This window comes from Sorex araneus, chromosome 1 (genome assembly GCF_027595985.1).
Source record: "Sorex araneus isolate mSorAra2 chromosome 1, mSorAra2.pri, whole genome shotgun sequence".
Taxonomy (NCBI): domain Eukaryota; kingdom Metazoa; phylum Chordata; class Mammalia; order Eulipotyphla; family Soricidae; genus Sorex; species Sorex araneus.
In genome coordinates, this window is record NC_073302.1 from 223,912,768 (window position 1) to 223,939,978 (window position 27,211).

At 42.9% G+C, this 27,211-nt stretch overlaps 1 long non-coding RNA gene across 11 annotated transcripts in view; it reads left to right on the forward strand.

The window, feature by feature from the left end:
- The first annotated feature begins 1,594 nt into the window (after nt 1–1,594).
- The window catches only part of LOC129400843 (uncharacterized), a 116,425-nt gene continuing 90,808 nt past the window's right edge, over nt 1,595–27,211 (forward strand). For all 11 annotated transcript variants that reach the window (XR_008627939.1, XR_008627932.1, XR_008627933.1 and 8 more), the window contains exon 1: nt 1,595–1,761. This is a non-coding gene — a long non-coding RNA (uncharacterized LOC129400843). The remainder of the gene's footprint in view (nt 1,762–27,211) is intronic.

The window sequence follows — 27,211 nt, forward strand, 5'->3', positions numbered from 1 at the left end:
AGGGAACCCCCAGCCCGCCCGTGCAGTTTACTGCAGGCCCACGCAGTTCTGCGTTTTGGAAACCCGGCCCCAGCCCCCAAGTGCCCCAGCTTGCTCGGCTTTATCTCGCGCCGCTCTTCAGGGTGCACCCGGTTCACTCGGCTTGTTTGCTCCTTGGGCTTACAGTCCCTCTCTGGAAAATCAAAGGGAGGTGGTGGGGGACCAGGAAAAGTTTCTCCAGCCCAAGCAAACGGACAGACATCTCGTCTGGTCCGTGCGAAAGCGCTTCTAGGTATAAATGAATCCTTCGCTGAGCTAAGAAGCCCCCGCCTCTGGGCCTCGGGATGCAGGGCCCCCGCGAGCCTCTCTCGGCCTACACGTGCTCCCGGAAGGAGGATGGCAGCACGGGAAGTTTCTCTTACTCCTTAGCAAAGGCGTGATCTTCCCAGACTGTTTACCAACTGGGAAACTGCTGCCGGAAAGGTCCGACGCCTTTCCTGTATCGTCCCAGCTCGGCCCCGGCTTTCCTCCCCGTGACCTGATGGGCCCAGATTACTCCGACTCCCGGGCACTCGGCTGCGCTCTATGTCCTGCAAGGACCTAGGCTCGCGGGTCGGTTACGCTCACTCTCGCTGTTTGCACTTGGCGTTCCTTGGGAGGCGGGACTCGTCCCTACCGCCCTGCTTGTTTACGTTAGTCTCAGGAACTGAGGCTGGGGCCGCTGAGGAGCTCAGTTTCATTTCGGGGCCTATCATTTCGCCACCGGGTTTTGGAGGCAAGTTGGAACGTTTTAGTCACACATCTAACTCTTAAAGCAATTCCTCAAAAACTTGATCCGCGTCGTCCCTGCCCGGGCAGCCGGGCTCTGCAAAGCGCGCGGCCCCACGCCGTCCAGGAAGCGGGAGAAGAGCTCGCGCCGCGCCCCGCTGCACCTGCGGGGGAGCGAGAGCGTCTCCGCGCCACACGGCACGTCGGCACCCGACTCCCGGGCCAGCCACCTCCGCCCTTGTGCTGGGGGCCAGCCGGGTGTGCCAGCCCACCGCCCCCGTCCCCTGGGCGGGAGGGGGTGGAGGAGGCCGGGGCGAGCGGGGCGGGGGCGCTCGCTGCGTTGGAGGGCGGGAAGGAGGGGGCGCGGGACGTTCGGGAGTCCACGCACTCGCCGCCGCCCCGGCCCCCGCCCCCACCCCGCCCGGCGGCTCGGGCGCGAGTGCCCCCGCCGTGCTTCGACGTTCGGCCCCGGCCGGAATTGGTGAGCCGGGCACTGCCCCGAGCGGGCGAAGCTCCGGCGCTCGGGAGCCCCGGGGAGCTGATTTCCCCGGCGGGCACGTGACGGGCTTGGCAGCTCTCCGGACCGGGCGGCGCGGGGGAGGGGGGGGACGGCGAGCGGGGGCGGGGGGCGGGCGGCCGGCGCGCTGTGTACTTAGGTCGTGTGCTGGGGCTTTTCTCTCCCGGGAGCGGCGGGGAGGAGGGGGAGGGGCCACCGCTCCGCCTTCTCCTTTTCGCAATGTTGACGCAATCTATAAATAGTGGAACAAAAGAACCAACTTCCTCGGAGCTTTGCTGAAACTGCACAAAAAATCGAGCCGAGGGGTTCCCTGGTGCCCGCGTTGGGGCGGGGAGTGCGGCGCCGGGGGAGGGGGCGGGAGCGGCGGCGCGGGCCCCCCGGAGGGGGCACCTGGCCGAGGCGCCGCCACCGCCGCGCCGCGCGAACCCCGGGCCCGGGCCCCTGCGCGGGCTCGAGAGCTCGCCCGGCCGGGGGGCTTCCTTCGCCGCCGTTGACAGGTTAGTGCGCACCGCCCCTCTCTACGCCGCGCTGATGTTTTGTTTGCCTTGGTGCCCCCTCCCCCAGCCTCTACTTTTAGAAGGGGACCGAGGGAGAAAATAGAAGCCGGCGCGCGGCTGTGACAGCCACAGAGCCCTCCACCCCGCAGCCCGGCGGGGCGACCGCGAGCGCGAGGGGAAGGTCCGCGCCCGGCCCCGCGTCGAACGGGGCCGCCCGCGCCCGAGCCGGCAGGACGCGCGTGTGCGCAGCTCGCTCGGGGCTGCGGGAGCGCGGAGGCGGGAGCGCCTCCAGGGCGCGGGGCGACGGGCGGGGGGCGCGGGCGGGCGCCCCCGAGGAGACGGGTCGGGGCCTCGCCCTCTCGGCGCTCGGACCCGGCGTCGTCGCCGCCCGGTCCCGCGGCTCCCGGAGGAGACTGGACAGAGACGCGCCGTCGCCGCACGCCGCCGCGCGCCGGGACCGGGGGGCGACCCGCTCTCCCGACCCGCGCCCGAGCGCCCGCCGAGTTGCCGCGGCCGTTCCTCGGGGCGCGGGGGCGGGGGCGGAGCTGGCGCTGTTGACAGCCCGCGGGAGCGGGGAGGGCAAAAGTTGGCGAGAAGGGGCGGGGGCGGGGGAGTCGGACTGGGGGAGGGAGCGCGCGCGCGGGATTCGGCGGGGAGTGGGGCCGATCACGTGACGGGCAGACGCCCCCGCGACAGGCTCCCAGCGGGTGACGTCACCATCCCCTGACTGCAGGGGGTGGCACTTCCGCTCCCTCCCCCCTCGCCGCTCCCTTGGGGACCCCCAGTCTCGCCCCTCTGGAGCCCGAGGCTGCAACCGTCCGGCGGAGGGCGGGGGCGGAGGGTCGCCCGGCGGGTGCCGGGTGGCCGGCGCGGGGCGGCGGTTCCAGCCGCCGAGTCCCCGGCTGGACTGAGCGGGAGCCCAGGCCGCCTCCTCCCGTCGCGCCCCTTTGTGTGCGCGGGAGACTCGGGGCGGTGGCCGGTGCCAGCCCCCCGCGGCTCCTCGCTCCGGAGGGGGCGGGGACGGGCCCGGCGCGGTCAAGTCCAAGTCCAGCCGCGTCCCCGCGCGCGCTAGAGGCCGCAACTCTTGGCCATTGGCAGGGCCCGCGCGCTTCCCCGGGGCGGCTGGTGCTTGGGGACGCGCTCAGTGGCGCTGGCCGGTGCCCCGACCCAGTGTGTGTGAGTGTGTATGTGAGTGTGTGTGTGTGTGTGTGTGTGTGTTGGGGGGGTGGGTAGGAGTTTATCGCCCCTCTGGGGGACGATCTTCCAGCAGTCGTTATAAGCTATTTGGGGAAACGGGGTTTTGGTGACTCAGCGCGGAGAGCGCTATTTATAAGCAGATGCGTTACTAGCGGGGAAATACACTTTGCTCAGATCTGAGCCCAGGGAGGGGAAGGAGTTCATAAGACTGAACTTCTAAAAAAAATTTTTAGTTTTTATTTGTTTACGGTTTGACTGTTCGAACCCGCAGGTGTAGTAGGTCTCATGAGCAGCATATTAATCGGAACACGGTTCATCTCAAAAAGTTGAAGCAGCTGCCAGGCTAGATGGAGAATTTTAGGAATACACTGGGGTTGTCTGTCTCCTTTTTTTTTTGAGTGGTTTTATGTGAACTAGGAGCAGCTAGTGCAGAGAAATGACCCAGTAAGCTTCCCAACAGACTGTAAAATGTCCAAACTGTGCTTATCAATTATGGGACTTACTAAATCCGGAACACCTTGTGACAATGAGGCACACAATAAAACGAAATTTGATGATGCTGAAATTTTCTGTACAGTATTCTGTAACTGTAGTGTGTAGTGTTCACCATCAGAAATCTGCTGGGAAGAGTAAATTACACCAGCCACCTAATTTCTCCCAAGAAAACACTACAGAAATGTACATTACTACTGACGTTTGCAGAAATGTATATTAAAGCTTGGAGCTTGGACAGTAAGTGCTGAAAACACCTTGTTTAACAGTCTGTTTTTTGTTTTAATTTTTCTCCCACTCCAATCCTCATTTAGAAATGTCCAGAGAAACAACAACAGTTTGCTAGGGCCACCCCTTTTGCCCAGTTTTCTGTAGACAGAGTGACCTGAAGTATTTCTTAACAGAGGTGGATTTGGGGGTCAGTCAAGTTAGGCCTTTAAACATCCCAAGCTGAACCAGCAAAGCAGCAATCTCTGAAGAAAAGTATGGGTAGGAATTCCGGGAGTGAAGAGAGGAGGATGGGAAGGGAAATTGGCCTGTCACTGGGTTGTGCAGGGCTTTGTATTTATTCCATGCTAAGAATTTTATTTTTGCCTGAGAGCTATAAGTTTTTGCTGGGCTCACATACCCTTTTGAGAACCAATGGGAAATAATGTGGTCTTTTTTCTTGAAAATGTACCTTGCAGCCCTCTACTATAATTTTGCATGTACTTTCAAGTGGTTTATTCCTGTAAGTAAATGACTGGGCCTCAAGATTAAAACTTGAAGGAGAGGGAGTCATGAAAGGATTTTTTAAAATGTAAATGTGTGAGTGTAAATATTTGCAGGTATTTTAAAAGATTACACTTAGGGTCCTAGAGTCAAAGATGAATTATGAAATAGCTTGTGATCTAAGAATTGTCTAGGAGAATCTTGCCTGTACCTAAGTGACAGTGGGGATACCTAGAAAACATAGTCAAAGATTTTTAGCAGGGTTGATAGAATGGGCAACTGGTGGACTGTGAGGGAAGGGCAAGAAATTCCTAAGTCTGGTCTGGTGTGAACTAGCTAGGACGGTGAAGGCCTTGGGTAGGAGACCTCCAGCTTATTCCTGGAACTTGAAATAACAAGGAACTTCAGTCTAGGAAGGTTGGAAGCAAGGAGTGGCTTCTTGGAGTTAGGAAAATGTAGCAGAGTCCTTAAACTTCTCAACCTGGAGAGAGGTTAAGATGGGCATTCTAGGGAGTCAAGTGAGAAGTGAAGGAAGGGATGGCCTAGGGAGCACCAACATTTAGAGAAAAGGGGACAAGCCAGAGGAAACTTTGAAGGACTGTGATGTGATGAAAGCAGAGTGTCCCTAATGAAACTGTAAATCCTGATTCCGTATAGGGAATGAAAATTATATATTGCTGGGTTGACTCCTTTATAAGACTGTTTCTGTGAAAAAGAAGCACCTACCCAAAAGATTCTAATTTAAAAGGGAGGAGAAGAGAGGATTAAATCTTGTTTTTCCCTACTTTTGAAACTAGGCTATTGAGAGGAGAAGAAAAAGTAAAATGGAGGGAATCAACTTTCTCTTTGTCTTTCTTGTCCAGTTGTTAAACCTTCTAGGAGAGTTTGCATATAGTCTCTGTAATAGTTTTTTGTTGTTGTTCTCGTTGAAACCACATCTAATCTCTATCAATTAGTACTTCGAGCTACTAAAATCTCAATTGGATTTAGGAGACCAGGAAATGGGGGGAGGAGGGAGGGAAGGATTTCTTTCTCCATCTCTGTCCTACTTGTTACAATTAACCTGAACTAGAGATTTATTTGAAGCAGAGATGTAAGTACATAATAAACCACCGCTGCATTCACTGTTTTAAAATAACAAGGTTCCTTGACTCATAAATATGCAGTTTGGATTGAACTCTGCAGGGCCGCTTGTTTCTAATCCCCCTGGCGTCAGCTGGGGCAGCTCCTGGGCTAGCGGCTTGCATCATCTGAAGGCTTGTTCACTTGTGTGTCTAGGGATTAGTACCGACTGATGGCTGGGACCTTTGCTGGACACTAGCCAGAACAACGACGTATAGCTTCTCCTGCACCCGACCAAGCGGGTTCAATCTCCAGCACCACTGGAGTGGTGGTCCCTGAGCACTGCCAGAAGTGATTCCTGAACACCACTAAGTGCAGCCCCCAAACAAAACAAAGTTTCTCCTTGTGGTCCAGGTTCTCCACAGCAGGGCTGCTGAGACTTAGAAAAAGCTGTATCATTTTTATGGCCTGGTTTTAAAGGTCATACAGTATGCTTCCCACCATATACTAGAAGCAAGTAAATAATGCAATATGTATTCTAGAAGGGAAAATGGACTCCACTTTTAGTGGGAAGAATTTCAAAGAATTTGCAATATTTAAAATACCAAATACTGGGGCTGGGGCGATAGCACAGCAGGTAGGGCATTTGCCTTGCATGAGGCCGACCCGGGTTCGATTCCCAGCATCCCATATGGTCCCAGAGCACCACCAGGAGTAATTCCTGAGTGAAAAGCCAGGAGTAACCCCTGTGCATCGCTGGGTGTGACCCAAAAAGAAAAAAAAAAACAATACTAACCGCAGATAGATACAATAAAAACCATATACATAATTTTTTTTTTTTTTGCTTTTTTGGGTCACACCCAGCGATGCACAGGGGTTACTCCTGGCTCTGCACTCAGGAATTACTCCTGGCACTGCTCAGGGGACCATATGGGATGCTGGGAATCAAACCTGGGTCGGTCACGTGCAAGGCAAACGCCCTACCCGCTGTGCTATCACTCCAGCCCCATACATAACATTTGGTATAAAAATGTTTACACATCCTTTTTTTTCTATTAGAGTAAAATGTTTTTTTAAATTCAAATATTTCATTGTTCCAGCAGAGCTAATCTGAATAGCAGTTTGACTCATGCTCTCCCCTCTCCCTTCTGCCCGTTCGGTTCTCTGGGACACAGGCATGTGTCTTTCCCACGCCAGGACACCCCTCCCCGTGCCACACACAAACTATGTCTCAAGAGTGAGGATCAGATCATAAAAGTTTTTCTGTTCCCTCTTTGAATTGACCTGACTTTGGATTTCACTAAATCCTGGGCAATACAAACCCTTCAGTGACATAAATCCTAATTTATCAAAGTTAGAATGTGAAATACTATTGGAGATTATTCCAATTAGTGATTGGGGGACCAAGAAGTGCCTAAAAGAGCCTGGGGTCACTCCCAGTGATTCTCAGTCAACTGGTAGGACCCAGGGATATCATGTTGCTCAGGATCTGGGGAGATCGGGACCACGAGGACCACGCTGAGACCTCTAGGTCATACCCCCTATACTGAGGGGGAAAAGATGTGGTACCAGGGATCAACTGGGGTCAACCACATGCAAGGCATTCCCCTCTACTCCTAAACTGTCTCCCCATGAGTGACTTTGTAATAAATGTTTTTAGGTGTCATAATTTTGACTATAGATTTGAGCATGGTTAGCCACAAAATATTGTAAAGGGAGGGTTGAGATCTAAGTATAAGAATTTGCATATTTTCATGAAGGTAACAGAACACCATTACAACAACAACAAAACAATTCATTTTCTCCTATTCTAACAATGAACACTGAATTACTTTAAAATCAACATATAGAAGCCAGAGAGATAGTGCAGTGAGTGGGCACTTACTTTGCACCCAGCTGACCGACCCCAGTTCTATCTTTAGCACCCTGTAGAGTTTACCAGACCCCATCGAGAGTATGGTGCTGATACTGGTCAGCCCCCTGACAACCTTCCACAGTAGCCCCCAAACCAAAAATAAACAAAAGTAATTTAGTGTATAAAGGGGCTTAAGAGTTACATTTCTGAGAAAATGAAAACTACCTTTCTTTGCATAATCAAGACTATAATCTTTTCTTATAACCTAGTATCTTTAAAAATTTTCCTTAAACTAAAACTTTCTTGGTTCTATTCAAATAATTTCCTTTATGAATCAGAGATAAAAATTGCCCTTTGATTAATAACTTATACTGCCTTAAAATACAAATCTATGTATTTTGGTAAGTTTGCATAATTATTTACATTTATAAAGTGAGATCATACTATGAATTCATATCAGAGAATACAGGCTTTAAAATAAATACATTTGGAGTTGGGTACATAACTCAGCAGTGGAAAATTTGCATTGCATGTGTGAGGCCCTCAGATGGATCTCTGGCACCACAAAAATACATTATTCTTTTTTTTTATATTAGTTTATTTTTAATTAGAGAGTCATTGTGAGGGTACAGTTACAGATCCATACATCTTTGTGCTCATGTTTCCCCCATACAAAGTTCGATAACCCATCCCTTCACCAGTGCCCATTCTCCACCACCAGTAAACCCAACATCCCTCCCCCCCTCCCCAGTCCCGTCTCCCCCCACCCCACCCTGCCACTATGGCAGGGAATTCCCTTTTGTTCTCTCTCTCTGATTAGGTGTCGTGGTTTGCAATAAAGGTGTTGAGTGGCCATTAAAAATACATTATTCTTGATTTTTTGGTTTGGGGGCCACACCTGGCAGCGCTCAGGGCTTACTCCTGGCTGTGCTCAGGAATCACTCCTGATGTTGTGACCTGCAAGACAAGGGCCCTACCAGTTGTACTATCACTCTCGCTGACAAAAATGAATTTCATAATAAAGTCTATGTAAATAGTGAGCAAGCGAGCAACTTGTGAACCCTTTATATCTTAGTGATTTTTGAAGCAGTCTGCTTTTTCTGAAACATGATGAGTTAAGCGTATCTTTATTTTGAAGTTTCTTATATAGCAGTGATTTTAAAAACTGGTACAGTGTGCACATTAAATTCTAGACTTTGTTATCAGGCTCCATACTGTTACTAATAATCTGTGACGTCATAGCTACCATGGAGGCAGCTCAGAGGTGCTTAAGTAAACACTTATAAATTACGTATTGCAATACCTGCTGAAGGAGGAATAGCCTCAACCAATCTGTGCCATATAGTTTTACAGATGCTAATTTTCTGTATATTTATTACTATAGAATTATGTCAAAATGATGATAACATGAAAGAAAATTGGAAGTGGGCCAGTCTGTTTCTAGACATCCTGAATGAAGGCGGGATAGAGAAAAGTATTTCAAGGTAGTTATCTAGTGAATGCTTTTCTTAAACATACAAGCTAGGCATTTAGCAAATCAATAATACTGAAAATGTCACAATAAGCAATAAACAATATAATTTCAATGAGAAAAATCAATAATTGTTAACTAATAATATTGCTCTGTTATTATTTAAGAGCTAAATGCAATTTTACTTTTTTATTAGGTAGAAAATATATCTCAAGTCAGTAAAAATAACATTTCTCCAAAATCCAGATGAGGGAGCATTTTAGGGAGGACAATTACACAGCCAGGCCAGTATGAGTGGAAGGGTTAGGGAGCTGGCCTTCCGCTCAGCGCCCTGATTAAAGTGCCAGCACTGCCAGAAGTCCCCTGAGCACTGCCAGGAGTAAGCCCTGAACACTGCCAGGTATGACCCAGAAAAAAACAGAATTATACATCCTTGAGATGGTAAAGTCATTAATAAGAGCGCATAAGCAAATTCAATTTTACCAAATTAAGTTACAGTCTTCCCATCAGATAGAAATTGAAAATAAATGCTAATAACCAGCATTGCTAAGAAGGCAATGAAAATTATACTCTCACCGATTACCATTACTATTTTACTCTTGTATAATCTTAAAACATTCAGATCTTAATACCCATGAAGTCCCACTTTCATGGATATAATATTTTCATTACAGAATCTGTAGAAAAGAAATAATCTGGTTATCAACATCAAATAAGCCATAGTACATTTATGTAGTATCATGCAACCACTAATAATACTTAATTCCACAAATAAATAATGTTTAGTTTAATAAAGAGTTAAAATGTTTATAAAGTGGTTTCTCTACTTTAAAATGGTATTTATTTGCATGCATAAAAAATTCAGTGAGGAAAGTACACTAAAATGTGTTGTGTGAATATGACAATTTTGCAGCCCTTTTCACTATTTCTAAACTGAACTTTTTTTTTCTTTTGGTCACAGTTGTGGAAGCCACGACTGGAAGTGCACAGGATCCAGCAGGGTTTCTCTGGGCAGTGCCAAGGGTGCATATATTCCCAGGTATCAGACCCAGGGCCTCATACATGCAAGGCATGTGTTCTTCTACTTGAGCCATATACCTGATCTCCATATTATTTTGATAAAACGCTTCCTCCCAAATATTTAAATCAAATATATTTAATTATTATAATACTAGGATATTAAATAAAGCAACAAAGCTTTATTTAATCTTTATTTTTTATTTAATCTTTATTTAATCTGTCTACTTTTTACAGGTAGTTTCTCATTTTGAATATTAGGGCAGCAATGTCAATAATCTCTGCTTACTAAAAATAAGTAAAGTATAAGCAAGTAAATATTACGTGAAGGGTATCATTTGAAGGATAAACTTTAAAAAACTTTAGGGAAAAGTTCAGGAATGTCAAATTGATCTATAAAGCTATTTTAATTTCTGGATTTATCTTATGACTTCTAGTATTTAAAATCTAAAAATAAATTTTATAGTATAAATATATCTTAAATTTCAATTATGATCAGAGGATAAAATTTATCCTTAATATTTTAAAGAACACCAAGTATAAAATTTTGTATGTAAATTATGTACAAATTATAAAGGATAAAAATATACCATTTTAAAATATCTAGAATAAAAGAGTTTTAAGTTTCCTCATACTGGCATGTAAAATGGTATTTCAAATATTATATGCCTATTGATTTCATTCTTAAATGTCCATTTATAAATGAGACAATACAGAAGCTTACAAGAAACTTACAAGAAAACTTTTGGCTTTGGGGCCACACCTGGCTCTGCTCAGGGCCTACCCCTGGCTTTCTCAGGGGTCACTCCCTGCAGAGCTTGAGTGGTGTGGTAGGGATCATATGTGGTGGTGGTAGGGATCAAACTTGTGTCAGCTATGTGCAAGGCTAGTGCCCTAGCTACTGCACTGTTCACTTAGGCTCCAGTTGATCTTTTAGAAAAACATTTGTCACAAGAAAGCTTTGTGAAACAAGATCTTATTTCTTAAAATATCCCAGATTTTAAAATTAAAAATTTGGAAAACCCCCAGCTACAGCCACCCAAATGTTTTAAATTTAGAAATGTCAATATGCTGAGCTATGAAAAATACATATTTATTCAGTTATGTCATTACTTTTACTCTGTCAAACTTGTAGTATTTATTTGTATTTTGTAATTCTATTTCTTGTGGTCATTTTATTTTCATCTATTTTAAATTCTCCAATATTTATAATACGTTTCAAATATTCATATCTACTAATTTTGATGCACACTAATTTTTCCCTATATGTATACTATGCCTTTTTCATTAATTTGTATGTGTATGTTTGTGCCTGTGTGTGAAGAAAAATCGTTTTATTTAGGGATTCTGAGGAGGGAGAAAAGGAAGGAAAGAATTACTCATTCAAGAGAAAATGCAGGCAGGGCTGGAGCAATAGTACAGTGGATAGGGCATTTGCCTTGAATCTGGAAAGACACAGGTTCAATCCCCGCATCGATATGGTCCTCTGAGCACTGCCAGGACTTATTCCTGAGTGCAGAGCCAGAAGTGACCCTTCATTAATTCTTAAAGGACATTTATTTAGATATAATAGTTTTGGGTTATGCTGATTTTGCCTTAAAACTGTGCAGGCATTTTCCCTTTGATTTCTGTCTTTGAATTACTGCCAAAAAAGTCTAAGGCCAACATGACTTCCTCCCTTAACAAATGATTTAGGTTTCTTCATAAAAGTCTGAAAATGTTTTTCTTAATTCTGTATACTTAACCAGGATAATAGCTTAACCAGGGTAAACCTTGATACTGATACCATGATGATATTTCTTTGAACATTTTATTTTGCACTTCTTCCATTATTTTGTGGAAATTCTCTTCTACTATATCTTTAAGTATCTTTAGTGAGTCATTTGTTACATTGTATATTCAGGAAGATTAATCAGAATATTTTATGCTGTGTTTAGGTCATTTCCATATTATCTTCTTTACAATTGCTTTGAACTACTTATCTTGGCATCCATTGCCATTTGTTTAATAAATTCATTTGTTAACTGGGATTTACTTAGTGTCTACTATGTATTGTATGCCAGCACCTGTGGTATATAAGATACTATTCTTGCCTTTATGGAGTGTTGAAGCTTTTGATTGAGGATAGGGGAGGTAGGAAGAAGTAAACAAATGTATAATAGTGTAAGGTAGTGACAAAAAAACCAGGCGAGTAATTGTAGGGCATGAGAAGTAATTGTAAATTTTAGAGGGTTAGAGAAAGAGTATGAGTACTGGATGGGCCACATTGTAAGAGGGCTTAAAAAATAGGCCTTAGTGAATATTAATTTTGTTCTAAGTGTAATGAGAAGCTGAGAGATGCTTTAAAGGAAACAATCTAACGGCCAATGGGAAGCATTTCAACAGCAATGGGGCATAAAGAACTGGTAAAATAGATGCAGAACCGAAAAAAGCAAAACTGGAGCACTGATGTAACTAGCTTCTGGATGCAGCTACTCCCCCCATTCCCAGAGAAACACCGGGAAGTCTGATATTCTTAGACTTCAGAAACTAGGCGGTGGGGAAACCAGCAGACCTAAACCCCTGACTTGAGGGGTGGGAGTGGGGCCTGTTTGCTGCTGATACCTCGGTAGGCTATGGTAGGATCGGTTCCGAGAGTAGAAATGTTGGATTTGGAGCTAACTGCGGCTGTTGGGATGAAGTTCCTAGAGCAGTGAGGATGCAGGAAGTGAAAAAGAAGTTTCTTTGTCATCCTCTTGACTGAGACCTCCGCGTTGACAGACATAGCAGGATTTCAGCTGGCAAAGTAGAAATGCAGTTTGCAGAGTCCTGACATCATAGGACTTAAATATTTCATTGTTAAAATAAGCACTTAATAAACTTGCACAGTTAGTATAATTGTTAGGAATTTTTAAAAAGTCATAAAGAAGGGAATACAACTGATAATATTGACATAATGGAAGACTTACGGAGAAGCAAACGGTGGGGAGAAGAAAATCAAGATATTTGTTTTGAATGTCTTAACTTGGAAGTCTTTTTTTTTTTTAATTTATTTTAATGTAGACAAAAGCCACAACTACTAATACAACTCTAGAGTTGAAATTGATTAGATTACAAGACTCCAATGCTAAAATAGATAAGTATTTAAAAAATAAAGTTTTAATGTGAAAATTATTATATTTTATCATGGGGTTGTTAAGTCCTTATCTAAGAACTTAATAAAGCTGTTGCTAGTTGAGAGCCTTCACTTTTATTGTTTTGGTTTGTTGAGTTTCGTTGGCTTCTATGATACTTTCACATCTAATTTGGTGTGCTCCTACAGATATTTCAGTATTGAGGAATTAGGAGGTGTTCAGAGACTTCAGGATCTATGGTCTCCACCAATGAGCTGACATGGGGGGGGCTATGGGAGGTGGGCGTGGCTTCTGGAGGTAGTGTTGAGGGGAGGCTAACTTGGAGATCTTTATTAGACATCTAAGTGGATCTAAGTGGAGTTCCTGGGAGGCAGGTAGATATGAGTATAGAGTTCAACAGAGATCAAAAGGATAAAATACAGTTTAGGAATCCTAATAACTTAGGCATTATTTTAAAAACAAAATAAGGGGGCTGGAGCGATAGTGCAGCGGGCAGGGCATTTGCTTTGCTGGGTTCGATTCCCAGCTTCCCATATGGTCGCCTGAGCACCGCCAGGAGTAATTCCTGAGTGAGCCAGGAGTAACCCCTGTACATTACTGGGTGTGACCCAAAAAGAAAAAAAAAAATAGGGGCCAGAGAGACAGTACAGAGTTTAGATGTTTGCCTTGTATGTGGTCAGTGAGGATTGAATCCAGGTACTGCTCACCCCTGAGCCCTACCAGGAGTAATCCCTGAGCACTGCTGACTGTGGCAAAAAACAAAAGTAGCTGGATGACACAATCTCAAGAAAAAATTAATGTTAAGGAAAGGAAAACAGTAGGGTATGGAATACCCATGAAGTTCTCAGATATTGGAGAAGGGGAAACTACCTGTCAAGAAGGCAGTCATCTCAACAGGAGTAGTTTAAGTAGTACTGTGAGCTAAAAAGTGATACTTGGAATGGATTGAAGAGATAATAAAGGAGAAAGTAGACACAGTCTTTGAAAATTATTATAAGAGGAAGCAGAAAAAAGGAACCTATAGACCTTAAGGTAGATACACGATGTATAACATAATATTCTATGGGGTTTATAGTTAACATTTTCAGAGATAAGGTCCACTCCAGGTGATAATGGGTCAACCCTGGCAGACACTCCAATCCTCCAGCAAAGGATGCAGTGCTGCTCTGGGACTCTGTGGTACCAGGGACCACCATGGCCATGTCTGTGGTGCTCAGACTCTTCTCGAGTAACAGCCAGTCGTAATGCTGGCGGGGAGCCAATGGGCATGCAGTGGTGGGGATTGAATCAGATACCCAACCAGTATAGTATACAGTATTTCTAAGATGGTAAATACAGTATGGCCACTGGGGAATAAATTAAGTTGTGCAGAAAATGGAGAAATAAGAGGATTCCTTAAAACAACAGGTTTATAGACCATCGTGCCTAAACTGAAACTTTTAAAAAGTGTTATTTGGGGCATTCATAAGGAGACTTGCCTTAGATAATAGGAGGAATAATTCATTCTTTATAAAAAAGAGAATGTATATAAGTACAGATTGTGGCAGAGTGGGATAATGGTTTGGAAGTGAGGAGCAGGGAAAGGTCAATTTTTAGGAGAGAAGAGATACAAAATCTCTTGGAGAACATGAAGAATGAACTGGAGTTCCTCCCCACTAAAGTCGGATCTGCTGAAAAGGAAGCATTTGATAATTTGTTTTCCATTGCTGAGAATGAAGAGATATGTGGTCAAGCGGCCACACTAGCAGCCGTACGGTTTTGGATTTCTGTATTTTAGTATTTTAGTGAGCTTTTTTTGTTGAAATATTGAATGTAATCAAAGTAAAGTGAAAGTAAAGTGAAATTTATCAGTTACACAGGCGGGGTGGGGGGCTGGGGAGGTGGGGGGGTATACTGTGATTCTTGGTAGTGGAATATGTACACTGGTGAAGGGATGGGTGTTCGAGCATTGTATAACTAGGACTTAAACCTGAAAGCTTTGTAACTTTCCACATGGTGAATCAATAAAAGAATAAATTAAAAAAAAAAAAAAGAATGAACTGGGAATGTGCTGGGATCACCAGTCTTTTCTTTTGATGAGAGTTCAACTTCTAGCCATGTCTGCTTAGTTGCTTAATTGCTCCAAAATGACTCATTATGAAATCGTAGTATTATTTTTGCTTCATTGACAGATTGTGATCTTTTCTTTTTCTGGTTGCTTCTTGTAATATTTTTACAGTTTTTACTATTGCTCGTGTTTCCTATTTTATAAAGTATAAGGGAAGAAGACTTTGTATTCTGCGTTAATTCATTCTCAAAGTCTAGGATAAACATTTAAAACAGACAACACTTCATATATTTTCCCAGTTCATCCTTGATATGGAAATATAATTGATAAGAAGTCAAAATAATACTTTTTTTTAATAATCACATTTACTGAATACCTATAAGCTATACCAGGCATTTTGCTATGCTATACTAACTAGGCACTTCATTGAGTACATGATCTTTAAAACTTATTATCACACCCTACAAGGTCAATATGTTACCAGTTATTTCCATAAGAAAAAACTTTTTCCTGGTGATGTCAGATCACAGAATCATACCTGAAGCTCACAGATGGCCAATATTAACAAGGTAAGAGCAACTTTCTCTCTCCTTTTTTGGGTCAAAAATTATCATCTAAGGGACTTTTCTTTTTGACGTGTAAAATAATTGCAGAAGTACACCATACAAACTCAGGGAAATTTCATGTACATTTATTTAACATGATTCTGTATCATTAAACTCTTGGTGGGAGTTGCTAACTGAGAGACTGAAGGAACTTATTAAATTAATTAGGTATCCATCTATAACTGTTACTGTCATTAAATATGATACTGAGAACTTGCTATGTCAGAATATTATTATATATTAAAACTATTATAATTTTATAAGGCTATAGGATGTGATCAGTGTTTACTTTGGAATCCCCATAATAATATCAAACTTTCATTCTGGTCAGTAGTGCTTCTTACTTAAGTGATGATACTGAAAACATAAACACATATTCATGACAAGTAAAAACTTTCTTTTTGTGATTTAAAGGTAGAAAATGTACATTAAGAAAATATTTTTAAGAATAAAGACTGCATTGGGGCCAGAGCAATAGTACAGCAGGTAGGGCGTTTGCCTTGCATGCAGCCAACCTGGGTTCGATTCCCAGCATCCCATATGGTCCTCTGAGCACTGCCAGAAGTGATTCCTGAATGCAAAGCCAGGAGTAACCCCTGTGCATTGCCAGGTGTGACCCATAAAGCAAAAAACAAACAAACAAACAAACAAAACCAAGAATAAAGACTGCAGGAAAAACAATACTTTTGTTTAGGTCGTCTTTCCTAAAGTGGAAAATACCACCTCCACAGGAGCTGGACACACTGGGGAATGTGGTCAGTTGGGGTGCTACTTGCTGTTGTCTGTTCTCTTATAGACCCTACATGGTGCGGTGGCAGGACTGGGATTGTGTGTGTGTGTGTGTGTGTGTGTGTGTGTGTGGTGTGTGTGTGTGACCACGCGTGTGCAAATAAAGCAGTAGACCAACTAAGTTTGAGAACCTCTGAGTTAGAGGCATCTATTATAGTTGAATATTTCCATGAAAATAATTAAATTCATAAAATTTAAGCTGTTTGCTTATATATGCTATATTTATTTATAACTGAATTATGAAAGTTTCCTCAAGTTATTTAAAAATTCAAAAGCATTTTTAGTGGCTGCATAATGTTCTTTATACAATGCACTATTTCTCCCTTAAGTGGTAATTTTCCATTTTTATTACAAATAATGTTGCTGTGAACTTTTTCATGTGTAAATCTTTTTGAGGGGCCAGAGAGCAAGTATAGTATGCAGTGAGGCCTTGCAGAGCCTGACTTGGGCTCTATCTCCAGTGCCACACATGGTTCCCCATGTCCCTGAGCACAAAGTCAGGAGCAAGCCCTGAATTGTCAGCCCCTGCTGCCCCCCACCAGGGTGTGATAACAAAACAAACAATTCTGTCTGAGCATTCAGATTTCTCCTAAATTAGAATAAATATCTATAAATGAGCTTACAGGTGGGCTGGAGTGATAGCACAGTAATAGGGCATTCGCCTTTCATGCGGCCGACCCCAGTTCGATTCCTCCGCCCCTCTCGGAGAGCCCAGCAAGCTACCGAGAGTATCGTGCCCACACGGCAGAGTCTGGCAAGCTACCCGTGGTGTATTGGATATGCCAAAAACAGTAACAATAAGTTGGATATGCCACAAAACAGTAGCAATAAGTCTCACAATGAGAGACGTTACTGGTGCCTGCTCTAAACAAATCAATGAGCAACGGGATGACGGTGACAGTGAGCTTACGGGTTGATATCTATAAGCTTCTTCACCTGGTAAAATTCTAAATTCCCTTTTAATTTTCTACATGATTTTGTATTGAAAATAAATCAAAGGGGAAACAGTTTATGGGCTGCTTTTTTTGGGGGTGGGGCAGACCGCACCTAGTAATTCTTGGAGCTTAGTCTTGGTTCTATTGCTCAGGATCTCTTCTGTCAGTGCTCAGGAGACTATATGTGGTGAGGGGTATCAAACCCAGGCTAGCCACATGCAAAGCAAGTGCCTTACTCACTTGACCATCTCTCTGGCCCTTGTACTATCTTTTTTTTTTTTTTTTTTTTTGCTTTTTGGGTCACACCCAGCGATGCTCAGGGGTTACTCCTGGCTTTGCACTCAGGAATTACTCCTGGCGGTGCTTGGGGGACCATATGGGATGCCGGGAATCGAACCCAGGTCGGCCGCGTGCAAGGCAAACGCCCTACCCGCTGTGCTATCGCTCTGGCCCCTGTACTATCTTTTTGAAAATTAATATATTACGGATATTTTTAAAGTTTTGTCTCAGTGATTATATATTTTTTAAAAAACGCTTACATTAATGGGAAAAATTTGTTCTTTGTATATGAATTTGTAAGGTTTACAGAGCAAACTTAATTTTTAGAGTCCAAATATAAATGTGTACCCATTTCATCCCAATACTTCCTTTTTTTTTTTTTTCAAAGTATCACCGTCTCTTTCTTCCTGTTTCTGCGTATGCTTACCCAATAGGATTGCCTGTCACTAAACATCAGGGTTTTTTTTCCTTTTTGGGTCACACCCAGCGGTGCAAGGGGTTACTCCTGGCTCTGCACTCAGGAATTATTCCTGAAGGTGCTCGAAGGACCATATGGGATGCTGGAAGTCAAACCCAGGTCGGCCGCATGCAAGGCAAACGCCCTCCCCGCTAAGCTATCGCTCCAGCCCCTCAACATCAATTTAATCTCACAATGTCCACCACTAATTCACAGGATAGCCTTGCAAATTCATCTAAATAAAATGATAAGGGTAATCCCAGACTTAGAAAATTTGACATGGAAATTTTAAAAATACCTAAACTAATATTACAAAGCAATTCAATTGTGCTAGGATGAAATTCAGAGCCATTTAAGTACAGTAGGTTTGCCCAAGTGTAGAATTAATTTAGACTGGTGATAGAACAGCAAAATTGAGTAAACCTCCAGCAGAAATCTACACAAAAGTAAATAAAATATTTAGTTCCTTTTAATAATCATTACATATGTATATTAATCACTCACTAAATACTTACTGAGCATATTTTGTGTTTTAAACACTTGTTAAGTACTGGAGTGAACAAGCTGAATACAGAAGTTATTGATTTTCTAGAAATAACATACTAGTTGAAGAGATTAGTTGAAGAGTTGAAGAGATTGGGCTGGAGCAGTAGTCCAGTGGGTAGGATGTTTGCCTTGCACGCAAGCTGACCCGGGTTCGATTCTTCCATCCCTCTCCGAGAGCTACTGAGAGTATCCCACCCACGTGGCAGACCCTGGCAAGCTACTCGGGGCATATTCAATATACCAAAAAACAGTAACAAGTCTCACAATGGAGACATTACTGGTGCCCACTCGAGCAAGTCGATGAAAAACGGGACGACAGTGCTACAGTGCAGTGCAGTGTGCTATTTTTATAACTAAATATTATTTAAGTGAAACAAGTTATTTATCCCTTCCTGTCCTCCCCCTCCTCTGCCATTTTTGGGGGAAGAGCCTTCTAAGTGGTGTTCAGGAGGCCCCAAGGCCCAGAGGCCCTTTCTGGGAATCTAGCTGGTCAGCACTTCAGCTGGTTTCAGGCAACTAATTCCTCAGTTCCAGTGAAGCCTGAGGATGCACCCCATGATTCTGGGGGACTGTGTAGTTCCAGGGATCATATTGGGGTTGGCCATATGGGTCAAGGTATGGGTCAAGGTATGGGTCTCCAGCCTCTCCCCATAATTTTTAGAAGATGTACTGAGACAAAAGTTAAAGATTTCATTGTATGACTAAAACCGAACCATGAACAGCTTTGTAACTGTGTATCTCATGGTGATTAAGTTAAAAAAAATTTTAATTTTGGGAGCCGAAGTGATAGTACAGTGGATAGGGCATTTGCCTTGCACAAGACTGACCTGGGTTTGATCCTGGGCATCCCATATTGTCCCCCAAGCACGACCAGGAGTGATTCCTGAGTGCAGAGTAACCCCTGAACATTGCCAGGTGTGACCAAAAGAGCACCCCGCAAAATAGGTTTATAATTATTAGGAAATATAAATGATCTCTTTCATAAATGAGATCGTTCAAAACTCTAATAATTAACATGCCTTTGTGCCCTGTGCCTTCACACTAAAGAAAAGGATGAACTGGTATAAAGTTTACCCTCTTCAGTCATAGCTAGGAATTTCATTATAGTCTTGTCTGACCCAATCTCAGGCATAGCATGTTGTGGAAGAAGATAAATATGCCACATTTGGGGAGTAAGGGATCCTAGGTTTTAGCAAGTGATAGTGCTGGTATTGACACCTTAGATGACATATGATTTTACAAAATGTCACTATCTTTGAAAAATAATGGATTTGACTAAAAAGATAATCTCTAAAACTGCTTTAAGATTTAAAAATTCACTATGCCCCTTCTCTCTTAAAATATTTCTTTTTTTCATGCCTCTACTTATACTGAGGGTAGGAGAAAATGATATAAGGAAGAGTATACAGTTGGGAAGAATAAGATTTATTTATGTTTATTATTTATAATGATCATTTTCTCAAGTTACTAAATATTTTAATAACATTCCAACATATTGATATGTCGTTATCTCATTTTTAAGGTAGTTTCCTCAATTTTTGTAATTATGTAGCACTGTCGCACTGTCATCCTATTGTTCATCGACTTGCTTGAGCAGGCACCAGTAACATCTCCATTGTGAGACTTGTTGTTACTGTTTTTGGCATATCGAATACGCCACGGATAGCTTGCCAGCCTCTGCTGGTTCAGGCAGGATACTCTCAGTAGCTTGCCAGGCTGTCTGAGAGGGTTGGAGGAATCGAACCTGGGACAGCCGAGTGCAAGGCAAATGCCCTACCCGCTGTGCTATCGGTCCTATGTAAGGAAACTTTAAAATCCTTACTTGCCTACTAGCAAAATACTGTTGCAGGCTCCCTTCTGCCCCATTTCACTTGTAAAGAGAGGGGAAAATTACTCTAATTCCTTTATCAACACAACCTATATACATGGGTTTCTCTCAATATGAAATCCATTTTGGACAATGTTTCAGTATTACCTATCCTCCTTTCTGAACAGTAACATCCCTGAGTGAGGTCTATATTTCTGCAACTCTCCTGCAGTAATGAAATGTAAACTAAGTCAGTTCTATTCCTGCATCAAGTCTGGATAAGGTGTATTTGAGTTTTATTTGAAGTTGAAATCCGTAAGATGAAAATCCACCAGCATCCAAGTAAGTAATGAAATTTGGCATATACCATTTGTGGTCTATCTATATTTATCCACTGAATAAATTAATCAGAAATTTTATACTCCAGGGACTGGAGCAATAGTACAGCGGGTAGGGTGTTTGCCTTGCATGCAGCTGACCTGAGTTCGATTCCCAGCATCCCATATGGTCCTCTGAGCACCGCCAGGGGTGATTCCTGAGTGCAGAGCCAGGAGTAACCCCTGTGCATCGCCAGGTATGACCCAAAAAACTAAAAAAAAAATTATACTCCAGTTTAAAATTACTTTAAAAGATAGTCTGGGAGATAAGGAGCTTACCTTGTACCTAAGCTGCCAGGAGTGACTCCTGAGTGCAGACCCAGGAATACACTCTGAGCACAGCTGGGTGTGGTCCCAAAATAAACAAATGAAAAATTACACAAAGATACCCTAAGGTAATTTAGCAAATCTTCTGGACCTAATATTTTTTGTGTGGGAGATGAGAAAAACTTCCCTTGTGCTCTTTGGCATGTAAGATATCTTTATATTTAATTCCAGACTGGAGTGATAGCAGTGAGTGGGGCGTTTGCCTTGCACGCAGCTGACACGGGTTCAATTCCTCTGTCCCTCTCGGAGAGCCCGGCAAGCTACCGAGAGTATCCGACCCGCACAGCAGAGCCTGGCAAGCTACCCGTGGCATATTCATATGCCAAAAACAATAATAACAAGTCTCACAATTGAGACATTACTGGTGCCCGCTCGAGCAAGTCGATGAACAATGGGATGACAGTGCTACAGTGCTATATTTAATTCCAGTTACTTTTGAGCTGCACCATGGTACCAATTTGGGGTCCAAAGGAACAATTCATATTAAAAATTATTTCTAACAATAGCTATGAACATTATAATCATTAATATTAGTGAAGGTTCCCCCCCCACTTGGAGAGCCTGGCAAGCTACTGAGAGTATCTCGCCTGCCCAGCAGAGCCTGGCAAGCTACCCGTGGCGTTTTCAATATGCCAAAACCAGTAACAAGTTTCACAATGGAAACGTTACTGGTGCCCACTCGAGCAAATTGATGAGCAACGAGATGGCAGTGATACAGTGATTAGTGAAGGGATGTTTGAAGTCATATAATCTAGCTCTTGTTTCACAGATAAGAAAAGTGAAGACTAGAAAATATTTATTATTTGATGATGGCTGGAGGAATCAGTTGGGATGGGAGATGTGTGCCGAACGTAGATAATGGACCAAATTATGATGACCTCTCAGTGTCTGTGTTGCAAGCCATAATGCCCAAAAGTAGAGCAAGAGTATGGGGAATATTGTCTGCCATGGAGGCAGGGGGAGGGCGGGAAAGGGGGTGTATACAGGGAATATTGGTGGTGGGGAATGTGCACTGGTGGAGGGATGGGTGTTTGATCATTGTGGGATTGTAACCCAAACATGAAAGCTTGTAACTATCTCACAGTAGCTCAATAAAATTCTTTTAAAAAGTATTTGTTATTTGCAGCAGTAAGCCTGGTGTGGAAATTGGGGGTAACTGGGCTTCTAATACTTTTTCAGTCTAACATATGCTAGAAAGATAGGTTATGAGAAGAGTTTGTAGGTAACACTACTGAACAAATTAAAGAAACATATGATCTGATGAAGCTTCATGATGGCATGCAAGTTTACCAGGTGGTTGAGGGCCTGAGTTTGATACTTGGCAAAAAGAAAAAAGAAAATAAGGAACAGGAAAAATGGTACAAGAAATATGACCATTTAGATAATCAGAAAACATTTTCACTTAATTTTTTTAAAGACAGTTTTTCTTTTAAAAATCTATTCAAAGAAATGTGAGAGGAAAACAAAGAGTTGCATGCTCAAGAGAACAAGAGCATCTCTGGAGGGGAAAAAGCTTCCTTTTAAGATTCAAGATTTTTTTTCCTTTTTGGGTCATACCCAGCAGTGCTCAGGAGTTACTCCTGACTCTGCACTCAGGAATTACTTCTGGCACTGCTCAGGGGACCATATGCAATGCGAGGGATTGAACAGGGTTGGCATGCAAAGCAAAGCAAATTCCCTACCCACTATACAATTGCTCAACCCCTCCCCCTTAAGATTCTCATTGGATGATCCATTCTATCTTAATTTATTACCACAGACACAAAAGAGAAGTGCCTTTTACACAAATTGGTGGCCCTACTGGGCACAATAAATGTCAAGGTAGAAGTTCAGTAAGTTTGGCAGGAAACATTTATATATGTCCATACTATATACCTATAGCATCTTACTTGTTCTTCTGAAAATGCATTATACATAGATCATGATATAAATTATGCCTGCAGGAATTGTACATATGGGGACACTGCAAATAAACATTTTGCATATTTTTATTAATTAGAATAAACTATTTGCCAGAATAAACTAATAGTTCAGACCCAAAATGTATAAGGGTTCAAACTTGTTTCTTAAAATTACTCAGTTTGTGGCCAGAGTGATAGCACAGCAGGTAGGGTGCTTGACTTGTTGATTGAAGGTTCAGCAGCTGACCCAGGTTCAATCCCCAGTATCTCATATAGTCCCTGGAGCACTGCCAGGAATGATTCTCTTTTTTTGCTTTTTGAGTTACACCCGGCAGTGCTCAGGGGTTATTCCTGGCTCTGCACTCAGGAATTACTCCTGGAAGTGCTCGAGGGACCATATGGGATGTTGGGAATCAAACCGGGGTCAGCAACATGCAAGGCAATTGCCCTACCCACTGTGCTATCGCTCCAGCCCAGGAATGATTCTTGAGTGTAGAGCCAGAACTTAATCCTGGGCATTGCCAGGTGTGACCCCAAAATTAAAAAAACTAAAAAACTTTTTTTTTTTTTTACGGAGATAGAAATACCAGTCTGGAAATGTAAATACCAGTTTGCTAGTAAACCACATGGCTCCACATGTATTAGGTCCTGGGTATAACCCCCCTCCACACACACACACAATTGTAGAAACATACACATAAATGGATAGAGCACTTAGCACTTAACTTAGTATTTTTTTCCTTTGAGTAAGTTCTCATTTGAATCATCAAGCTGTTCTCGGTTATTAAGTTTTTAATAGCAGCACTGCATGGTTGCACTTCTGAAATCATAAACAGGAAGTGTGAATATAAATGTCAGTAAAACTAACTCATTTCTATGGTTTCATGTTTTTCTTCCCCTTATTTTCTTTCTTTTTTGGGGGGGTGGGGGTGGGGGGAAGAGCCAGCAGGGCTCTGGGGCTGTGTGGTGCCAGGAGTCAAACCTGTGGCTCCAGCCTGCTGAGCCATCTTCCCAGGCACTTTTTTATTTTCACGTTAATACTTGATATATGTTCTTAAAAATGACTACATGAAATAATACATTATTATTTTCATTTGACAGTCTAACACTTAGGCACATAGAGGAACTCTATGGAGTGAACTAAATGTGTACTTTGACGGGGGCGGGGGGGGGAGGATGAAATGGACTAGAAACTGCTGCTAATCTGGCATTGTTAGAAACTGCTTTTGTATAAAGGTTGCCCAACTTTATTGTAAGAAAACTGGATCAAAAAAGAAAGCAGGGAGAGTGAACAACTCTTATTTTCTCTCTAAAAATTCATTATTGAAAACACATTTACACTTTTTACAGTATTTACACCTCAGCCTTTCTTTAAATGTGTTACACCACATTAATTAAGGCAACCAAAGACTACCTTAAATACTGCAGAACTCCAGAATATCATCGCTGATTCTTCCCTATTAAAATTTAGAAGGGGGGGGCGCGGCTGGAGCGATAGCACAGCGGGGAGGGCGTTTGCCTTGCACGCGGCCGACCCGGGTTCAAATCCCAGCATCCCATATGGTCCCCTGAGCATTGCCAGGGGTAATTCCTGAGTGCAGAGCCAGGAGTGACCCCTGTGCATCACCGGGTGTGATCCAAAAAAAGAAAAAATAAATAAAAATAAAAAAATAAAACTTTGAAGGGGTCTTATAATTAGTATTTTCCATAGACATTGTTTAATTTTCACTCCCAAATGGACATAACTGTGAAAATACTAAGAAAAGATTCTGGATACAGTGGGAAAGATACTTGCTTTGCATATGGCCAAACCTCATTCAATCCACACCATCATGTGATCCCCCGACCACCACTATCAAGTTCTGAGCACAGATGGATGTGGCCAAGCACCCCGCACCCCCTCAAAAAAGAAATGATTCAAACCGAGGATGAGGGGAGCAGTGAGATAGTGTAGGAGTTGAGGCACTTGCATTGTATGTGGCAGATCCCGATTCAGTCAGTCTGTGGCACTCAATTTGATCCCCTTGACGACACCAAGTGTGACCATGAGCAGAGAGGAGTAGCACCTGAGCATTACCAGATGCAGCCCAGTTCCCCATAAATTATTCAAATTGGCCAGTCTGGAACTTCTTATATTACATGAAATATTTCTAGAGAAATGCTACCAATATATCAATTCTTCAGTAATTAAAAAAGATTATGGGGCCGGAGCGATAGCACAGTGGGTAGGGCGTTTGCCTTGCACGCAGCCGACCTGGGTTCGATCCCTGGCATCCCATATGGTCCCCCAAGCACTGCCAGGAGTAATTCCTGAGTGCAAAGCCAGGAGTAACCCCTGAGCATCACAGGGTGTCACCCAAAAAGCAAAAAAAAAAAAGTAAGGGACAACCCTAAAAAAAAATTATAAAAATGTTTCTTGGTCTTAAACTGAATACCAAAGGAACAATTCTCTGAAATTATCAAGACTATCAGTTAAGGTATAGGGAAAAAAAAAAGAATGATTAGCAAAAACTGAATCATGTCTCCTTTTATCTTCCCAATGATTATCATATATTATTGTCTCTTTCCAGCAGCATTTAGTCAACCATTTTGTATTTGTCCAAGTTATGATTAAATTCTTGAAGGTTCAGCTCTTCTCCTTTCCTTCCTGGTTGAATCACTGGAAGAAAAGAAGATTCCACTTACATTCCCTTTTTCTAGTCAGGTTTTCTTTATTCATCTAGCAACACATTTTTAGTGTTTGGCAGAAAATGTTGAGTCTAGAGAGATAGTGTAGTGTAGTGGGGAAGGTGCTTGCCTTACATGTGGCCAGGTTGTATACTCGGCATTGCTGGGTGTGACCCAAGAACAAAAAGTATTTTGTATTTTGTATAGACTACTGGAGAAGGGGTTTGACAAAATGGGGCTAGGGAGATAACTAAGGATTTTACAATAGCTAAGATATGAACTTGACATTTAAAAGCTTTAAATGGTTAGTTTAAAAATGAAAAGGAAGTGGAATTCATGCTCACTTCAATCAGCTTAATCAATGGCTCAATCAATAGTACTCCTACATTAAAAATAAATAAATTAAATAATTTATAGCACTGTAGCACTGTCATCCTGTTGTTCATCGATTTGCTTGAGCGGGCACCAGTAACGTCTCCATTATGAAACTTGCTGTTACTGTTTTTGGCATATCGGATACGCCACAAGGAGCTTGCCAGGCCCTGTCATGCGGGCGGGATACTTTTGGTAGCTTGCCAGGCTTTTGAGAGGGACTGAGGAATCGAACCCAGGCCAGCCGCGTGCAAATCAAATGCCCTAACCGCTGTGCTATCGCTCTAGTCCAAAATAATTTATAATAACATTAAAAAATGAAAAGGGATAAAATAATAAAAATGAAAAGGGTAAAATACTTGAAGTTCATTCTAAAGTAACTATAAAAATTAACAAGTTTTTGGGCCAGTAGGGTGCCTTGCAAGGTTGGGTGCTTGCCTTGCAAGCAGCTGATCCAGGGTCAGTCTCCAGTACCCCATGTGGTCCACCAAGCCCACCAGGAGTGATCCCTGAGCACTGCCAGGTATGGTTCACAAACAACAAAAAACAAACAAATAATAAGTTTAGGCATTATATTTACCAGAGGGAAAGAAGGGAAATAAACTAAGATTGAAAGCTTTGTGATACAAAAGATTGCATTATTACAATGCAAACCGAGAGAGTTACAATAACTTGAAGCAGGAGGAATGAACTTTAATATTAGATCAAAATAAAGCCTCACTGAAAGGTTGAAGACTCGGTATCATAATAAGCTACCGAACCTTTCCTATGAAAGTTACTATCATTGTAGAAATTGATTAAAATCATATAGGCTAATGAGGAAAGATCTGCATATGATTTTTTTGTAAGATGGGTTGTCAATTCAGAACAATCTTAGAGAAAATGATCTTTAAAATTCATTCCTTAAGGTCAAAACTTATGTTATTAAGCATTAATTATTTGGCTGTTCCCTTAATGGATGAAATTTTATTCAAACCAAAATGAGTAAGACTGAAAGACTTTGTTCTTCTGGGTTATCTTACTCAGCATTTTGGATATTTTTTTTCTCTTTATTCTTTGTCATACTGGACATGAACCCAGGACTTTATACATGCAAGACACGTGATTTACCACTATATCCCTGGTCCCAGCATTCTGCATTTGTGATCTTAGCCAGCGTACACAAATACATGCTTTAAAAGGGACTGGAACAATAGCACAGTGGGTAGGGGATTTGCCTTGCACATGGCTAACCCGGGTTCCATCCCCAGCTCCCGTATGGTCCTCCAAGCTTGCCAGGAGTGATCCAAGTGCAGAGCTAGGAGCAAGCCCTGAGAACAGCTGGGTATGGCCTAAGAAACAAAACAAAATAAACAGACACAGACACAGACACAGACACAGACACACACACACACACACACACACACACACACACACACACCCC